The sequence below is a fragment of the Pogoniulus pusillus genome, chromosome 40, assembly GCF_015220805.1.
Source record: "Pogoniulus pusillus isolate bPogPus1 chromosome 40, bPogPus1.pri, whole genome shotgun sequence".
In the NCBI taxonomy this organism is placed as follows: Eukaryota; Metazoa; Chordata; class Aves; order Piciformes; family Lybiidae; genus Pogoniulus; species Pogoniulus pusillus.
In genome coordinates, this window is record NC_087303.1 from 833549 (window position 1) to 851607 (window position 18059).

General features: G+C 61.4%; 1 long non-coding RNA gene across 2 annotated transcripts; it reads right to left on the reverse strand.

Moving 5' to 3' along the window:
* Positions 1 to 280: 280 nt before the first annotated feature.
* On the reverse strand, positions 281 to 15201 carry LOC135191827 (uncharacterized). 2 transcript variants are annotated; one of them, XR_010308872.1, is made up of 2 exons: positions 15171 to 15201; positions 281 to 586 (listed from the first exon to the last, which is right to left on the reverse strand). It is a non-coding gene; the product is annotated as an uncharacterized LOC135191827 (long non-coding RNA). The 2 variants fall into 2 exon arrangements; XR_010308871.1 differs by lacking the exon at positions 15171 to 15201 and adding an exon at positions 12749 to 12876.
* Between the last annotated feature and the right edge of the window lie 2858 nt (positions 15202 to 18059).

Consider the following 18059-nt stretch of genomic DNA (forward strand, 5'->3'; position numbering starts at 1 on the left):
GTGGCAGCAGAGGAGGCAGAGTGGCAGCAGAGGCTGCCCAAGGAGCTGGTGGAGGCTCCATCCCTGCTGACACTCAAGGTCAGGCTCGCTGGGGCTCCAAGCACCCTGCTCTGGTTGGGGATGTCCCTGCTGGCTGCAAGGGACTGGGTGACCTTTGAAGGTTCCTTCCAGCCCAACCCCTTCCCTGGTTCTCTGGTTCTGAGCTTCTATCCAAAGCTGAGCAGTGTGTGAAGCCAAGGAAGATGTCAGGGGAGTCAAACACTGCCACGACAGACCAAAGAACCTTTTCATTTCCTCATATTTAGCTGTGTCTGCATCGTGATTTAGCTCGGGGAGCAGAGGGGATTAAAGGGCTGGTCGGGTCTAGGTGCAAGGAAACCACAAGGCAGGTAGAAAACAAAGAGCTTACAAGAACTGAGTTCTTTCAGTGCTTTCCAGCACTGGCAGGGAGATGTTTCCCTGCCTCCTCCCTGCTGGGCTCCTCTGCTCACAGCCTCCTCCCCTTGCAGCACTGTGAGCTGGATGCTGGCAGGTCCCAGCCTGGGTGTCCAGCCAAGATGAGCTCTGCTCAGGGCTGCAGCTCTGCCTGCGGGGAGAGAGTAAAGGAACTCTCAGCTTGTGCAGGTCCTGCCCCCAGGCATGAGAACAGCCCCAGAGAGGGCCTGGCCCTGTTTGGAAGGCAAACCCTGATGGGTTCAGTCCTACCCCGAGAGAAGGCTCCAAGTGGGTGGGTGCTGGGTGGGTGCTGGGTGTGCTCTGACTCCACTGCAGACACCCAGCCTGGCTCTGGCACAGCCCAAGGATCAATGCTGGGCAGTGGTGGGTGTGAAGGGCTCACAGGAACAGAGGATGCTAGGGGTTGGAAGGGACCTCCACCCCCCTTGCAGCCAGCAGGGACACCCCCAACTGCAGCAGGTCGCTTAGAGCTCTACCCAGCCTGACCTTGAATGCCTCCAAGGGCAGAGCCTCACCAGCTCCCTGGGCAGCCTGTTCCAGCTCCCTGCTTCCTAACATCCAGCCTGAACCCAGGGTCATCACCTAGTGCAGGGCACACAGGGCTGCAGGGCACAGTGGGGTGCAGGTCACAGTGGGTGCGGGTCACAGTGGGTGCAGGTCACAGTGGGTGCAGGTCACACAGGGCTGCAGGTCACAGTGGGTGCAGGTCACACAGGGCTGCAGGTCACAGTGGGTGCAGGTCACAGTGGGTGCAGGTCACACAGGGCTGCAGGTCACAGTGGGTGCAGGTCACACAAGGACATAGGTCACACAGGGGCACAGGGCACACTGGGTGCAGGTCACAGTGGGTGCAGAACACACTGGGTGCAGGTCACAGTGGGTGCAGGGCACACTGGATCAGTCACTTTCCCACCAGCTCCTCTGCCCAGCCCTGCTGGTGGCACTGCCTCCTCCCCTGCCGAAGTGCAGCTGCCTGTGCAGAGGGTCCAGCCAAGCTGAGCCTTCTCAGCCTGCCCAAGTGCAAAAGCAGCAGCCAAAGCCTCTGTGCACAGCACCAGCCAGGCCAGGGCAGCTGAGGTGCAGCACAGGGAGCTCCTGAAGCCAGCAGGCACTCACCACTGCCAGCTGGGCCCAGGGTGTTTGCTGCTGTGCACTCCCAGCCCGGGTGCACCCTGCTGGCTCCGTGTGAGGAGGGCAGGCAGGATGAGGCCCACAGGCTGCTCCTGCAGCTCCTGGAGTGGAGATCCTCCTCAGAGCCAGAGGCCCTTTGCCTGGTCAGGTGAGAGGTTCACTCATTAGTGTTACAAATCCCCACTGAGCACTACAGCCTTGGGCCTGCAGGCAGAGGTGGCAGTGCCATGCTGCTGGCACTGCAAACAGCCAGGGCAGAGATGGTGCCCAGTAGAAAGTGCCAGGTGATGAGGGAGGGACAAGAGCAAAGCTGCAGGTGGGCAGGTTCAGACTGGGTGTTAGGAAGAAGTTCTTCAGCATGAGGGTGGTGAGAGCCTGGCAGGGGTTGCCCAGGGGGGTGGTGGAAGACCCTGGAGGTGTTCAGGGCCAGGCTGGATGTGGCTCTGAGCAGCCTGATCTGGTGTGAGGTGTCCCTGCCCATGGCAGGGGGCCTGGAGCTGGATGACCTTTGGGGTCCCTTCCAGCCCTGGCAGCTCAGGGGTTCTGTGCCTTGCCCATCTCAAGCCCCCATGGAAAAGCTCCAAAGCTGGCTCCCAAGAAGACTTCTCTGTAGGTGGCACAGATCCCTCCTAGGCAAACATTAGAGCAGCTTTAAAGGTGCCAGTTCTGAGCCTCTTGGGATCAGCAAACCCCTGCTGGCAGCTTAGCAGCCTTGGGTGCAGCCAGGAGCTTCCTCCTGCCCCATCCTGCCTCCCCCAGCAGGATGTGCAACCCCTACCCAGCCCACATGGCCCAGAGCCCAGGTGCCAACTGCCTCTGCCCAGGCAAGAGGAAAGGGAAGCAGCAGCAGCAGCCTGGGAAGGAGCAGGGAGTCACAGAGGGAACCAGGAACAAGTCCTGGCCCTCTCTGCCAGCTGCCTCAGTGCTGTGGCTCTAGAACCATGGTCAAGTCCTGCAGTCACAGAGACACAGAATCCTTCTGGCTGGAAGAGACCTTTCATGGAGCCAGAGAGCCAAGCAGGCTGCAGAGAGCTCCAAGATCCTGCAGCCCAACCTAGCCCCCAGCCCTGCCCAACCACCCAGACCATGGCACTCAGTGCCCAGCCAGGCTTGGCTGCAACACCTCCAGCCATGGGCACTCCACCACCTCCCTGGGCAGCCCATTCCAGTGCCAATCACTCTCTCTGCCAGGAACTTCCTCCTCACATCCAGCCTAGACCTGCCCTGGCACAGCTTGAGGCTGTGTCCCCTTCTTCTGTCCCTGGCTGCCTGGCAGCAGAGCCCAACCCCACCTGGCTACAGCCTCCCTGCAGGCAGCTGCAGGCAGCAATCAGCTCTGCCCTGAGCCTCCTCTGCTGCAGGCTGCACCCCCCCAGCTCCCTCAGCTGCTCCTCCCCAGCTCTGTTCTCCAGACCCTTCCCCAGCTTCGTTGCCCTTCTGTGGCCATGAGGAAGAAGCACCCAAGTGTGCTCCTCACAAAGCAGAAGGTTCTGTGCCCCTGCAGCTTCCTGCCCATGATCTGCACAGCAGCCCCTGGGCTCCTGCATGGGCTCAGAGGCGAAGCAGCTGAGCAGCCCTGGGCTGGCCCAGGCTGTGGCAGGGGAAGAGCAAGGTGCTGCAGGAAGCAGGGGAGGTGATTCAGCAGGTGGGGTTCTCCCCTCTGGGCAGTGTGAAACTCCTGCCTTGGTGTGGCTCCTGGGACCTGCTGCCTGCTGGGGCTCAGCTGCTCCCAGTCTGCACCACTTCTGAGCTGGGAGGGCTGTGGGAACATGTCCCTGTGGCCCTCAGACCTCGGCAGTGGGAGCAGTCCCACGAGGTGCTGAGGAGCAGAGTGGAAGCAGCAGACCTGGTGGGGTTAGGCAGTGGCTGGGCTCAGGCTGGCTAAAGGATTCTGTGGTCAGGAGTGGGAATGGTCACACCTGGAAAGGAGGGGAACACTTTGGTGCCTCTGCTGGGAAGTTCTCAGGTGGCCACCAGCTCCCTGCAGCCTGAGGCTTGCTGTGACCCTGGCACAGGTTTCCCAGGGTGGTGAGAGCCTGGCACAGGTTTCCCAGGGTGGTTGTGGAGCACAGAAGCACCCAATGTGATCAAAGATCAAAGATCACATTGGTTGCTTCTGTGCTCCACAACCACCCTGGAGGTGCTCAGGACCAGGCTGGACGAAGCCCTGAGGGACCTGCTCCAGGGGGAGGTGTCCCTGCCCATGGACCTGGCTGAGCTTTGAGCTCCCTTCCAACCATTCCATCATCCTCCACTGTGCATCGGGCGGGACCTTTGCTGCCTGCTGCAGGGCTGGAGGAGCTGGCAGCACCCCCGGAGCAGCTGCTCAGGTCCCTTTCCCAGCAGGGTTTGTGCCCTGCCCTCACTCTCCTCTGCCCCTCCTGCAGCCGACGCAGCGCTCGGAGCCTTGGTGGCACCAGGAGGGCCGAGGAGGAGCCGGGAACTGGGTGAGGCTCAGCCGAGAGCAGATCCTCCTGCAGACCTGCAGGCACCTTGCAGAAACCACAGAACGGGAACCGAATAAACAAGCGGAGAGGCTCCGAGCTCACCACACCCCCGCGGCCCCCGGCGGGCAGCGCCGGTCCGCGGCTGCCAAGGTGCTGAGGGAGCTGGCAGCGATGCCAGCGAGCAGCCCCAGGGCTGGCAGGGGCTGGTGGGCAGGCTGCTGGTGGGGAGCAGCCAGAGGTAAGGGGCTGGGGGGAGTCAGAACCACAGCCCCCTGCAGGCTGGCAGAGCCCCCCAGGAGCACCCAGCCCGACCCAGAGCCCTGCTCTGCGAGAGTCACCTTGAGCCATCTCCCCAAGCACCACATCCACACCAGCCTGGCACAGCCTGGGGGGGACTCCAGCACCTCCCTGGGCAGCTCATGCCAGGCCTTGACCATGGAAACCTTTTCCTGATGTCCAACCTGACCCTCCCCAGCCTCAGCCTGAGGCCTTCCCCCTGGTGCTGTCTGCAGCTCCCTGTGAGCAGAGCCCAGCAGCAGCCCTGCACAGTGCCCTCCAGGCAGCTGCAGACAGCAGTGAGGTCTCCCTCAGCCTCCTCTTCCTCACACTGCCATCTGCAGCAGCACCACTGCATGAGGCAGAGATGCTCTGCCCTGGCAGACCCATTCCCAGGGTGTGAGGGGTGTCCCAGCTTTCCCCATTCAGCTGGGACCCTTGGGGCAGCTAACAGAAGGTCATGGAGATCACATTGGGTGCTTCTGTGCTCCACAGCCACCCTGGAGCTGTTCACAGCCAGCTTGGATGAGACCTTAAAGCAACCTGTGCTGCTTGGAGCTGTCCCTGCCCGTGGCAGGAGGCTTGGAACTGGCTGAGCTTTGTGCTCCCTTCCAACCCAACCCCTTCCATGAATCCATGAGCTTCTTGCTCCCAGGATGGATGTGGGAGACCAAGGAGATGTCATCTGAGGGCTCAGCTCTCCAGGACAGCCTCCCTGCTTGGCTCACAGGCAGCAAGCAGCAGCTTCTGTTGCTTGGGTCTCCTGGGCATGGTTGTGACACACCAGGGAGAGCCACCCAGCAGCTGGGACATGCTGGGAAACAAGGAGCATTTCCACAGCTCTGGAATGAAGCTCTGGCTCCCAGGAGCTGGAGCTGCTGGAACGTTTAGTCAGCAGCACGAAGGGAGGGGACCAGGCAGGGCACCAAGATTGCAAGAGGCCCTGTGGGACAAAAGAAGGGCAGGGACATCAGAGGGGTGGAGGTGATCAGAGCCTGGAGGGTGGAGGTTGGCTCAGGCAGCAGAGCAGCTCCCAGCCCTCCCCTGCTCTTGGCACTGCTGGGGTTTGGGCTGGCAGGAGGAGCTGCAGTGGGGCCAGGGGAGCCAGGGGCAGCAGGGGAGCCATGGGCTCATGGCATGGTTTGGCCTCCCAAGGTCACCCAGGCCAAACCCCTTGCAGCCAGCAGGGACATTCTCCACGAGCTCAGGCTGCTCACAGCCTGCTCCAGCCTGACCTGGAGCCCCAACTCCCTCCCTGGGCAACCTGTTGCAGTGTTCCAGCAGCCTCCTGGTGCAGAACTTGTTCCTCACATCCAACCCACAGCTCAGATCCCATTCGGTGCTTCTGTGCTCCACAGCCTCCCTGCAGGGGTGCAGGACCAGGCTGGATGAGGCCCTGAGTGACCTGCTCCAGTGGGAGGTGTCCCTGCCCACGGCAGGGGATTGGGACTGGCTGAGCTCTGAGCTCCCTTCCAGCGCACTCCCTGGTCCTGTCTGCACAGCACAGCACAGCACAGCACAGCACAGCACAGCACAGCACAGCACAGCACAGCACAGCACAGCACAGCACAGCACAGCACAGCCTCTCTGCTGCTCTCACCGCTGGCGTTTGGGGTGGGAAGGCAGCAAAGAGAGCCCAGACTGAGCTCGGGGGAAAGGCTGAGGACAGGGACAGGAGCTGAGCTCAGGCTGTGCTCAGAAGCAGCACAGGAGGATGTGAGGAGGATAAAGGACTCTGCAGGGAGGTTGTGCAAGTGGCCTGAGAGGGAGAAGCTGCCAGGAGCAGGAGCTCCTCCAAAGCACTGCAGCCCCTGAGCTCTCCTTGCCTACGCCCCGAGCAGTGTCAGGCAGCACTGAGAGCCCCCAGACCGTGGGGAGCTGCTGGGGAAGGTGCCCAACCGAGGGGCCAGAGCCAGCCAGCAGAGGCAGACATCTCTGAGCCCTTCCACTCGGTGAGGATCCTCTCCTGGACACAGTCTGGCCCTGCTGAGGAGGGGAAGCAGCAGGATGCAGCCGCACAGGGCCACGCTTGGCACTGCAGGGGTTAACCACGGCCTCTGGCAGATGCTTTGTGGGCTTCCTTGGGGGTTTTCCTTTACAGCCTCCATTCACTTCCCTTCCCTGTCCCTCCTCCACTCCCAGCTTCCCAGAGGGGCCCGAGGGCAGAGCTCTGGTATGTGCGTGTGTGCCTGTGGCTCCCGCAGCCCAGGCTGGGTGGTAAGAATCACTTCAAAGGGGCTGCAGGACCAGGGAGCCGCAGAAGGGTAATTAGCAGCCTGGCTGAGCCACCCTCCCCGCCTGTTTGAAGTAGCTCAGAGCACAGCAGCATCAAAGCAGAGCCTGGCAGGAGCCGGGAGGAGGGCAGGAGCCGCTGCGGGCACAGCCCAGGGCTGCCAGGGAGAAGGAGCCCGGGGGGGGTTCCACACCTGCTGCCCCCAGCGCTCCGGGACCTGGGTCACCTCCTGCTGCTGCGGGGGCAGCTCCCCGGTGACCCTGCCAGGGCAGCAGTGGGGCAGAGCTTCAGCGGGGACAGGTGGAGAGGCAGAGCTTAGGGCTAAGGCAGTGGCAGAAGTGCCCTGGCAGGAAGATCATGGATGCATGGAGAGGTTTGGGTTGGGAGGGACCTTCAGCACCATCCAGCTCCAAGCCCTCTGCCAGGGGCAGCGACAGCTCCTGCTGGAGCAGGCTGCTGCCCAGGCAGGGTGGCAAAGCAACCCTGAGTGTCCCTGCAGCGTTCATCACTAATGGGCTCCTTTTGGCCCTTCCTCCTCAGCTGGCAGGGTGCAAAGCAGAGGCTGGGCTGGAGCCTTTCCAGAGCTACAGCAGCAGAGAAGAGACCTTTTAAAGGTCATCTCATCCCACCCCCTGCAGCCAGCAGGGACAGCCCCAGCCAGAGCAGGCTGCTCACAGCCCCAGCTGCCAACCTGCCCGGCAGAGGTCCCAGGGGTGGGCATCTGCCACCTCTCTGGGCAGCCTGGGCCAGGCTCTCCCCACCCTCACTGCCAAAAATCTCTTCCTTCTCTCCATTCTCAACCTCCCTCTTCCAGCTCAAAGCCATCCCCCCCTGTCCTGTCCCAACAGGCCCTAGGGGCTCAAAGCTCTGTCCCAGCTTTCTTCGTGGTCCTTTCAAGGATGGAAAGGCCACCAGGAGGTCTCCCTGGAGCCTTCTCTTCCACAGGCTGGAGCCCTGGTGATGGCTGAGGAACTTCCTGAGGGCTGAAAGCTTCCCTGCTCGATGTCACTGCAGGTTCAGCAGGCTCCTGTCCCTCACTGGGCTGCAAGACAGAGCCCAGCACCTTCCAGCCCCCACCCATGCTGCCAGAGCTGCTGGAAGTTCCCCTCCAGCCCTCCTCAGTCCCAGGCTGAAGGCTTCTGGCCACAGCCCAAAGCCTGCCAGGCTCAGGTTCGTGTTCTGTAACTGCTCTGCTCTTGCACAGCCCAGGCTGAGGCTCAGCCCCGTGGGCTCCCTGCTGGATGTGTCCCACTCTCCCCTGCCCCACAGCAGGGCCGAGGACCTCTCTGTGTGCTCCTGAGAGCATCCAGCTGCCTCCTGCAGGCCCGTGGCAAGGGGCAGCTGGGACTGGCCTGGGGCAAGCAGGGGGAGAGCCTGGCCCCAGGCAGCTGCACCCCAAGTGCCAGCATCAATCCACCTCTGCGCTGTCCCCAGCCCCTGCTGACTCAGAGCTGCGAAGGGGAGGGGGAGATGAGTCAGGGAAGCCCCAGCCCAGCAGCCACCGAGCCCCGGGTGGCCTCCTCCCCACGGAGGGGACCCTCGGGGTGAGTGGCCCGGGAAGGGGAAGCTCCTCCCTGGTGCTGTGTCTGAGGGGCGAGTGCCTGTGAAACCCACATCCAGCCCACATCTGCCTCCCTGTGCACCTCCCTGCAGCAGGAAAGTCTCCTGCACTGCCCCGCAGCACAGAGACCTCCCAGGCTGAGGGAGCTGCAGGAAGGGACATCCTCAGCAGCCCTGAGCAGAGGGCTCCTGCTCTGCTCACAGCCTGCCCTTTAGCCCTCTCCAGCAGACGCTGGGGGTGAGGGAGGGCTGTGAGGGGGAGCTGAGCATCTCCTGTGTCTGTTTGCTCCCCACGAAGCCAGGCTGGGAGCAGCTCTTGCCCGACCCTTGCACCTCTTCCCAGAGGAGAAGGAACTCTCTCACTGGGAAGGGAAACAAATGCTCCACTGCCAGTGTTTGTCTGGGAAGGCATCCAGGGAGAAGGAAGGGGGGGGAAGAATCCCAGCCCCCCAGGTCCCAATATTCCCTGCTTCAGAGCAACTGGAAAAATAAAGTTCATTCTTGGAAAGAGAGCAAAGGAAATGCTTTCATCTCGGGCTGCTTCCAGCTCCAAACTGGTTCTGCTTGTGCACACACACAGCCCCTCCCCAGGGGCCTGGGAGATTCCCAAGGGAGGGAAGCTCTTGGGAAGCAGCAGTGGAATTCCCAGTGGGGCCTGCAGCCCCAGAGCTGTCGTTTGCCCCCTTAGATCCTGCAGCCATCAGTGTCCTTAGAGCCTGAAAGTGTCCCTCTGGCCCTGCTGGGGGGGACTGCAGCGCCTGGAGGGGCTGGGCTGGGCATTCCAGCTGTGGCAAGGAGAGCAGCAGCAGTGGAGGGCAGTGCTGGGGAAAGCCAGGGGGCTGCAGTGCTCAGAGCTCTCAGCAGGGCTGGGAGATGCAGCAGCAGGACACAGCTGCCCTCCAGCAGTGCCAATGTAACCCCCAGGCCAATCCGCTCAGACTTGCCCAGCCAAGAGCCTTCCCCTGCCCTCCTCCTGCCCTGGGCTCGTCTCTGGTGGGTGAGGCAGCAGCCCTGTGAGCTGCTTGCAGCCATGGCCCAGCAGTGGCAGGAGAGCCCTGGCAGAGGAGCTGAGCCTGGGTCCCCACGGCAGTGATGTGCCTGTGCTGCCCCCGGAGCCTGGACCTGCCCTGCCCAGGAGGGGTCCCTGCTTGTGGTGGTTTGGGTGTTCCCTGCCCCCCCCACTTTAGAAGGTATCCCACTAAACTCAGCCAGCTCTGGGAGTGTAAATGAAGCTATTTGTTTACAGCAGCACAACAGACAAGCAGAGAGTTACAGTACAGCTATAGACAGAAACAGACGAGGTAAAAGAACACAGCAGCACAACTGCCCCCCCAGAAACCTGAGTGCCCAGGAGGGGCTCTCAGCCACCCCTGCACCTTCCCCCTGCCCCTCTCAACCTTACCCCAGTCCTAAGGAAGAACAGAGGTTCAGCCAAGAGGTTAAGCAGCAGAGGTGAGTGGCAGTGAGGTTAGGGAGCTGCAGCTCAGTCAGCAGCCCAAGGCAGAGTGGCACAGAGTGGCCAGAGAGTTATCTGATGCTTTCCTTCTTCAGCAGGGCTGAGGGCAGCAGCCATCACCACTGCTTTCCTCTCACACCTGTGAGCCAGTTCTGCTCACCAGAGCATCCTACCCTGCTTCAAACTAGCACACTGCTGATGCAGGGGGATGGGCGAGAGTAGTTGTGCCAGAGGAAGCTGTGTCCAGAGAGAGTGACTGGCACTGGAATGGGCTGCCCAGGGAGGGGGTGCAGTGCCCATGGCTGGAGGTGTTGAAGCCAAGCCTGGCTGGGGCACTGAGTGCCATGGGCTGGTTGCTTGGGCAGGGCTGGGTTGGGCTGGAGGAGCTTGGAGCTCTCTGCCTGCTGGGGTCTGTGATTCTATGAGCTCAGAGGGTCCCTTCCAACCCACTGCAACCTGTCAGTGGGCAGAGGCTGCCCAGGGACGTGGTGGAGTGCCCAGCCCTGGAGGTGTCCAAGCAACCTGTGCCCATGGTTTGGTGGCCACAGTGGGGCTGGACTGGAGGACCCTGGGAGGTCACTCAGGCTCCTGCCCATCCTCTCCCCTTCCCTCAGCTCCACACCAAGCAGAAGCTGTCCCAGGTAGCTCCAGCCCAAGGACACCACTGCTAAGCCTCACTCAGCCTCTTGCCCATCCTCTGCCCTTCCTTTGACTCCAGTCTGGGACACTCCACACCAAGCAGAAGCTGTCTCAGCTACCTCCAGCCCAAGGACACCACTGCTAAGCCTCACTCAGCCTCTTGCCCATCCTCTGCCCTTCCTTTGACTCCAGTCTGGGACACTCCACACCAAGCAGAAGCTGTCTCAGCTACCTCCAGCCCAGGGACACCACTGATAAACTCCAGCTGCAAAAAGTCCCCCCTGCAGTTCCCATTCCAGGCAGGAGGAGCAGGAGCTGCAGGATCAGGGCTAGGAGGCAGCTCCAAGGCCACGATGCCAAGGCAGGAGCCAAGCTGGTGAGGTCCCAGCCCCTGCTTTGTGCTGCTGCCAGCTCCCGTGACCAGCCTGCTCCGACTGGCGACCAGAGGCTTAGCCACAGCGCTGGGCTGGCTCTGCAGGGCCCTCCCGGGAGGAAATGTGGCTTCACAGTGGCTGCTTGTCCGTGGGATCTATTTGGAGACACGACCCCACCCTCCCAAAGGGCTTGCTGGAGGAGCAGCCCGGGAGGATAAAAGGCTTTCCTCTTAAAGCAGCCCTGCTAAGTATAGCCCCTGCTGGCTTTAATGTGTCCTGAGCGCTAACTGAAAGCAGCTGCAGGGGCAGAGCTGCCGTGCAGGGGCCAGCCACGGGCTGCAACAGGCTCCCTGCAGAGGAGAAGGCTTGGAGGAGACCCTGGAGTGGCCTTGCAGGCTCTGAAGGGGGCTGTAAGGAAGAAGGGAGGGTGGGGAGAGCCTGGCACAGGTTGAGGGTGGTGAGAGCCTGGCACAGGTTTCCCAGGGTGGTTGTGGAGCACAGAAGCACCCAACGTGATCTTTGATCACATTGGGTGCTTCTGTGCTCCACAACCACCCTGGAGGTGCTCAGGACCAGGCTGGATGAAGCCCTGAGGGACCTCTTCTAGTGGGAGGTGTCCCTGCCTATGAGGTCCCTTCCCACCCAAACCGTTCAGTGAAGCCAGCAGGAGGCTGGCAGGGATGGGAGCAGGATGCAAATGCAACCCAGGTCGTGGTGCAGCAGAGACTTGAGGCTGCTGCAGGCTCAGTGGTGTCCTGTGGGAGCCAGCTCCAGCCTGGGGCATTCCCAAGGAGGGTGGAATTCCTGCTGAGGGTGAGGGGCTGGGGGAGCCTCAGTGTTGCTGGGGTGGGGGATGCAAAAGCAGCTCAACACCTCCTGCTTCCCCCCAACCCTTGGCTCTGCAGAGGCTACTCCCTGGGCAAGCAGGGCAGAGCCTGCAGTGGGACAGCCAGAGCTGAGCCATGGAATTGTCTGGGTTGGCAAAGCCCTCCAAGGTCATCCAGTCCCCAACCTTCCACCCAGCACCACCATGGGCACCAAAACGTGGCCCCAGGTGCCCTGGCCACAAGGTCCTGTGGTGATAGGGTGAGGGACGATGGCTTTGAGCTGGAGATAGGAGGAAATTGCTTGCAGTGAGGGTGGGGAGAGCCTGGCACAGGCTTCCCAGGGTGGTGAGACACTGGCACAGGCTTCCCAGGGTGGTTGTGGAGCACAGAAGGATCAAAGATCACATTGGGTGCTTCTGTGCTCCACAACCACCCTGGAGCTGTTCACAGCCAGCTTGGATGAGACCTTAAAGCAACCTGTGCTGCTTGGAGCTGTCCCTGCCCATGGCAGGAGGCTTGGAACTGGCTGAGCTTTGTGCTCCCTTCCAACCCAACCCACTCCATGAAGCCTTCCGTGCCCAGGCACTGCCCAGCTCCCCCTTCAGCCCTCACCCTGCACCTCCACGGCTGCCAGTGCTGGTGGCAGGCTTTGGGCAGGGAGAGCTGTGGTCTGCAGTGGGTCAGGGCTCTCTGCCAAGCTGCCCCAGTGGCTCCTACGCCTGTCAGCTCAGTTTAGAAGCCTCATTTGACTGCTCCCCAAAGGCAGGGGCTGGGCCCCCAGCACCTTCCCCAGGCTGCTCTGCGGAGGACGCAGGCTGCAAATAGAAAGAGGAAGGGACACCTAAAAATAAAGCCTAATTACAGAGGCTGCTTGGAGTTCAGAGCTCCTGCTGGGCACTCGCTGAGGCTCCAGCCACGCTGCTGCTGTAAGGCTGGGGCAGGTCTCAGCCTCCTCCATACCCAGCAGCTCACCTTGAGCCCCACCCCGCGCACAGATGTGCTGTGCAGAAGCCCTGGCGGCAGTCAGAGGCAGCAGCAGCAGCCCCTGCTGGAGCTCTGCCAGGGCTCTGGAGCAGCCTGGCACTCACTCTGCTGTCCTGAGCGAGCAGAGAGCTCACTGCATCCTTTTGGGACAGCTTCTGCTCGGTGTGGAGTGTCCCAGCTGGAGCTGAGGAGGAGCAGAGGGTGGGCAAGAGGCTGAGTGAGGCTTAGCAGTGGTGCCCTTGGGCTGGAGGTGCCTACCTGCCTCACTACCCTGCTGGCAGTAAGTAGGGCATGAAAGGTCCCTGACAGTTTCTGGAGAGCAGGAGAGGAGGCTGAGGGCTGAAGGAGGGAGCTGAGGTCCTCACCTGAGCCTGGCAGAGAGCCAAAGGTGCAGGAGGAGTTTCTGTGCTGCTGTGTGACCACAGCTGGAGAAGTCCAACACCCAGGTGGCTGCTCCAGGCAGAGAAAGGACTTTGCTGGGCCCCTCGGCCCCTCCTGACCCTGCAGGTTGGAGTTCAGACTTTTCAGGGCAGAGAGCTGGAGCAAGGACAGAAGAAGCCATCAGAGCTGAGCCCTGCTGGGGTCAGCAAATGGACTCCAGGGAGCTGCAGAGCAGCTGGGAGTTTGCTGCCACCTGTGAACGTGGCCCAGAGAGCTGAGAGCTGCACCAGGAGCATCCCTGAGACCCTGCAGGTGGGAAGGCAGCAGAGAGGCTCCTGTGGCTAAGGCAGGTGCAGTGTCCAGCACTGGGGTCCTGTTTGCCACTGCCCTGCTGCAGTTCAGGTATTCTCCTGCCACTTATTGCCCCCTGATGTGGTCCAAGGTGGTCCCTGAGGCACTTTGCTTCCAGCCCCTTCTCCTTTCTACAGGTGGTGGACTCCAGGGAGGGAAGAAACATCTTTTTCTCCAGCATCCACTTGCAAAAGAAGTCCTGAGGCCCTTTGTCTGCTCTGCCTGCAAATCCCCACCCCTGCCTCCTGCCACTGCCAGGGATCCACTCTGGCTGCAGGCCAGGAGCCACTCAGCAATTCCTCCTATCAGTTTCAGCCCCAGAGGTGTCCCACACAAGACAATTAATGACCTAAGCCATCAGGTTTGAAGCTGGTCTGGCTGAGAGCATCTCCAGCAGCATCACCTCCCCCCACTGCACCCCTGCCCTGCCTGGCAGTGACTCAGAGGGCAGAGCATCACCTCCTGAGTCATCAGCAGAGCTTCCTGCAGGAGCTGGCTCCTGGGGAGAGCTCCCCTGGAGAAGCCAACTGACCAAAGCCCAGCACTGCCTGGCCTGTGGGGAGCTGCAGGGCTGCTGCCCAGGGGGTGGTGAGGCCTGGCCTGGCTGTCCCTGCTCAGCAGTGCTCCTGACAGAGGTTTTCCTCTTCCTCAGGGGGGCCTGGTTTAGTGTGGGTGCAGCTGTGCCTGGCAAAGCATGGGGAGACCCCAGGGGAGTCAGGGAATTGGCTCTGTGCTGGCTGCTGACACAGAGTGGTAGAGTCAGGCAGGTTGGCAGAGAGCTCCAAGCTCCTCCAGCCCAACCTAGCACCAGCCCATGGCACTCAGTGCCCAGCCAGGCTTGGCTGCAACACCTCCAGCCATGGGCACTGCACCACCTCCCTGGGCAGCCCATTCCAGTGCCAATCACTCTCTCTGCCAACAACTTCCTCCTCACATCTAGCCTTAACCTGCCCTGGCACAGCTTCAGCCTGGGTCCCCTTCTTCTGTTGCTGGGTGCCTGGCAGCAGAGCCCAACCCCACCTGGCTACAGCCTCCCTGCAGGCAGCTGTAGACAGCAATCAGCTCTGCCCTGAGCCTCCTCTGCTGCAGGCTGCACCCCCCCAGCTCCCTCAGCCTCTCCTCACAGGGCTTGCACAGATCGAAGAGACAGCAGAGGCAGTCCCCACCCAGAGTGCTGGAGCCACCTGCCAGCCTCTGCCTGAGCTGGGATGGAGCCCCAGGGCTTGCCCTGGGCACCAGCCAAGCTCCAAGGGCAGGTTTGCTCTTTGCTGCAGCATGGTCCCACTGTGGCATCTCCTGCAGCTGGTGACAGCCAAAACCCTGCCCTGGGCACTGCAAGAAAGGTTCCTCTCTGCCCAGGCCCCTCCTGCAACTGGGTGGGGGGAGGGAACCCTCCAGGAGCTCCTGAAGTCCTCTGAAGTGCCATGGTCTGGCCTTGAGCTCTGTGGTAAAGGGCTGCACTTGATCTATGAGGTCTCTTCCAACCTTGGTGACACTGTGACATTGGCTGCTTGGACCCTGGCAAGGAGGTGGCAGAGTGGCACCCTTAGGCTGGCTCACTGAGGTCTCTTCCAGCCCCTGCCCTGCTGTGCTACTGTGGCTGCACATGGCCCAGGGCACTGCTGAGAGTGGCTTTGGGTGTCTGAGCTCTGCCTGTGGGAAGTGGACACAGGAGAAGGGAACTCAGCCTCAGCTTGGCCTTTTGCCTGCTTCAGAGACAGCTCCAAGCCCTGCCTGCAGCAGCACCCCTGGAAACCTGCCCCCAGCCTCACTGCTCCCCAGAGGTGAGGCAGGCACACACCAGAGCCTGTGCCTGCTTACGGGGGACAGGGACCTGCTGGGGTACAAGGCTGAGCTGAGCACTCCAGGTCATGCTCAGGGAACTGAGAGGAGCAACTCCACACGGAGAGACTCAGCCCCAGGAAGCCTACCCAGCACCTGTGAGCAATGGCAGAGCAATCATCAGGCCTGACCCTACCTAGCTGGGGGGCCCACGAGGCCCCCCAGCCTTTGAATCCCCTCCACCATCACCCAGTGTGCACCAGGGGCACTCACCAGCAGCGATCCCAGGGGGGTCCTTCTGCCCAAGTGGGCAAGCTTAGGGCTTGCCTGTCCTGGGGCCACTTATACAGGGGAGTGGGCGGGGGGGGGGGGTAAGTGGTGACACCTGGGGGGGGAGGAGACTCCAATAGAACCCAGATTGAAAAGGGGAGTGGGCAGGGGGGGGTAAGTGGTGACACCTGGGGGGGGGAGGAGACTCCAATAGACTCCAGACTGAAAAGGAGAGTGGGCAGGGGGGGTAAGTGGTGACACCTGGGGGGGGAGGAGACTCCAATAGACTCCAGACTGAAAAGGGGAGTGGGCAGGGGGGGTAAGTGGTGACACCTGGGGGGGAGGAGGCTCCAGCAGAACGCAGGTGTTATGAGTTTGGGGGAGCAAAGGGGAAGTGCAGTGTGCAGCAGAGAGAGAGGTGGCTGTGGTGGAGGAGGGAGGGGAGTGGAGAGGAGAGGCAAAGGCTGGAGGAGAGAACAGGCATGGTCTATCTGCAGTCACCTTGGATGTTAGACTGTGAGCCTGGGCAGCTCTGTGGTCCTTGTGTGCCTTTGCCTCTCTCTCCTCTCTCAGCTCAGCTCATGTGTTTCACAGGCTGGATAAAGAGGAATGTTTGTGCTTGGTGTTTTCGGAGCTCAAGCTGAAGTATGCAGCAGAATTGGACACAAATCATCACTGAACAGAGGTCAGCAGTGAGATTCTGTAACCTCTCACCATGGAATCTGCAAGTGATGCAGAGATGCCTACCAGGAAGCCAGGGACATGCTCTGATCTCAGCCTGGAGAAGACTCCACAGAGACCTAACAGGAACCTTCCAGTACCTAAAGGTGGCCCACAAGAAGGCTGAAAGGGACTGCTTGCAAGTGGCAGGGTGAAGGGCAGTGGTGTGAAACTAGAGAAGAGACTCAGGTTGGATGTTAGGAGAGAGATCTTTACCATGGAGCACTGGAACAGGCTGCCCAAGGAGGTAGCTGAGGCCCCATCGTTGGAGAGAGTTGAGGTGAGGCTCATCAGGGCTCTGGGAGACTGAATCAGTGCAGGATGTCCCTGCTGGCTGCAGGGCAGTTGGACCAGAGGAGCTCTGGAGGTCCCTTCCCACTCAAATTGTTCTGTGATTCTGTGAGAGTCCTGGGAGGGCTGTGAGGATGCTGAGGGGACTGAGCACTGCCTGGTGAGGAGAGGCTGAGGGCCCTGGGGCTGAGAGTCTGGAGACAGAAGACTGAGAGGGGATTGGATCAATGTCTGTAACTGAGGGTGGGGGTCAGCAGGGGGGGACAGGCTCTGCTCACTGCCCCCTGGGACAGGACAAGCAGCAGTGGATGGAAGCTGCAGCACAGGAGGTTCAGCTCAGCACAAGAGGAACTTCTTGCCTGGAAGGGTCCCAGAGCCTGGCACAGGCTGCCCAGAGAGGCTGTGGAGTCTCCTTCCCTGGAGCCTGTGTGCCCTGAGCCAGCCTGGATGGTCCTGCTCTGGCAGGGCTTGGACTGGATGATCCCTTTGGTCCCTTCCAGCCCCTGACTCCCTGGGAGCTGTGACCTCAGTGTGATCCTGGAAGCAAAGAGGCCCCAAGCACCATGGCCACAGGTTGCTTGGACAGCTCTAGGGACGGGGACCCCAGCACCTCCCTGGGCAGCCTCTGCCAGTGCCTGGCCACTCCTGCAGGGCAGAAAGTGTTCCTCAGGTCACACAGAGCTCACCCAGGTGGGTTTTGAGAGCTCTCCAGAGAAGGAGACTCCACAGCCCCCCTGGGCAGCCTGCTCCAGGACTCTGCACCCTCGCAGTAAAGAAGTTTCTCCTCATGGTGAGGAGGAAGCTGCTGGGCTCCAGCCTGGACCTGTTCCTTGTTCTGTCTCTGGGCACCCCCACAAGGAGCCTGGCACCATCATCTTGCCCCCCACCCCTCAGATGGTGAGAGGCATTGATCAGATCTCCTCTCATCCCCCTCCTCTGCAGACCAAGCAGCCTGGGGGCTCTCAGCCTTTCCTCATAGCAGAGATGTTCAAGTCCCTTCATCATCCTCACTGCCTCCACTGGACTCTCTGCAGCAGCTCCCTGCCTGTGGAGGTGACACCAGGGGCAGATGTCAGCTCCCCCCCAGCAGCTCTCTTGGCAGCCTTCTGCTCTAGACAGTTCCAGCAACTTGCAGCTCCCTTTTTTGCTTCCCGGGGGTGTTTTGCTTCCCTTCTGTTTTCTGCCCTGTGCTGCCACCCAGGCCCGGGGCTGGCTGCTGTCTGGGGGTGTGTGGGCAGGAGCCCAGGGGAGGGGGGAAGCAGCAGTGCTAATTACAGAGGATGCTCTCCAAAATAGAGCTGCTTTTGCCCTTGCCTGCGAGCTGGTGCGAGAAGGAGGCGTTCTAGCTCCTTCCATAGCTTTGGAACAACAGGAGGGAGGAGGCAGCAGCAGCTGGACTTTGCTGGGGGGGGGTTAAAGTAAGCTCCGAGGCGCTCAGCCCTCGCAGCAGCAGCAGCTGAAGTCATCTCACGCATTTAGCTTCCCTTCCCTCCCGCGGTCCCTGCTGCCTCTTTCCCTCTAGCGTTCTGCAGGGGAACATCAACCACTCGTCCCAGCCCTGCAGGTCCTCGGCACCACCCCAGCACCACCCCAGCATCACCACATCCTGCCCCGGATGCCGACGGCATCAAAAAGGAAGAGCCCAAAGCTGCCAAGGGCTCAGCTGGAGAGAAGGAGCAGCAGCGGCGGCTCCATGCCGGGAGATGGATCCCGCAGGCAGGAGAGCTCTGAGCAGGGCCTGACGTGCCAGGACAAGGGGATGGAGTCAAACTAAAAGCAGAGCCTGGCCCAGGCTGCCCAGAGAGGTGGGAGATGCCCACCCCTGCAAGTCAGGTTTGGGGCTCTGAGCAGCCTGCTCCAGTTGGGGCTGTCCCTGCTGGC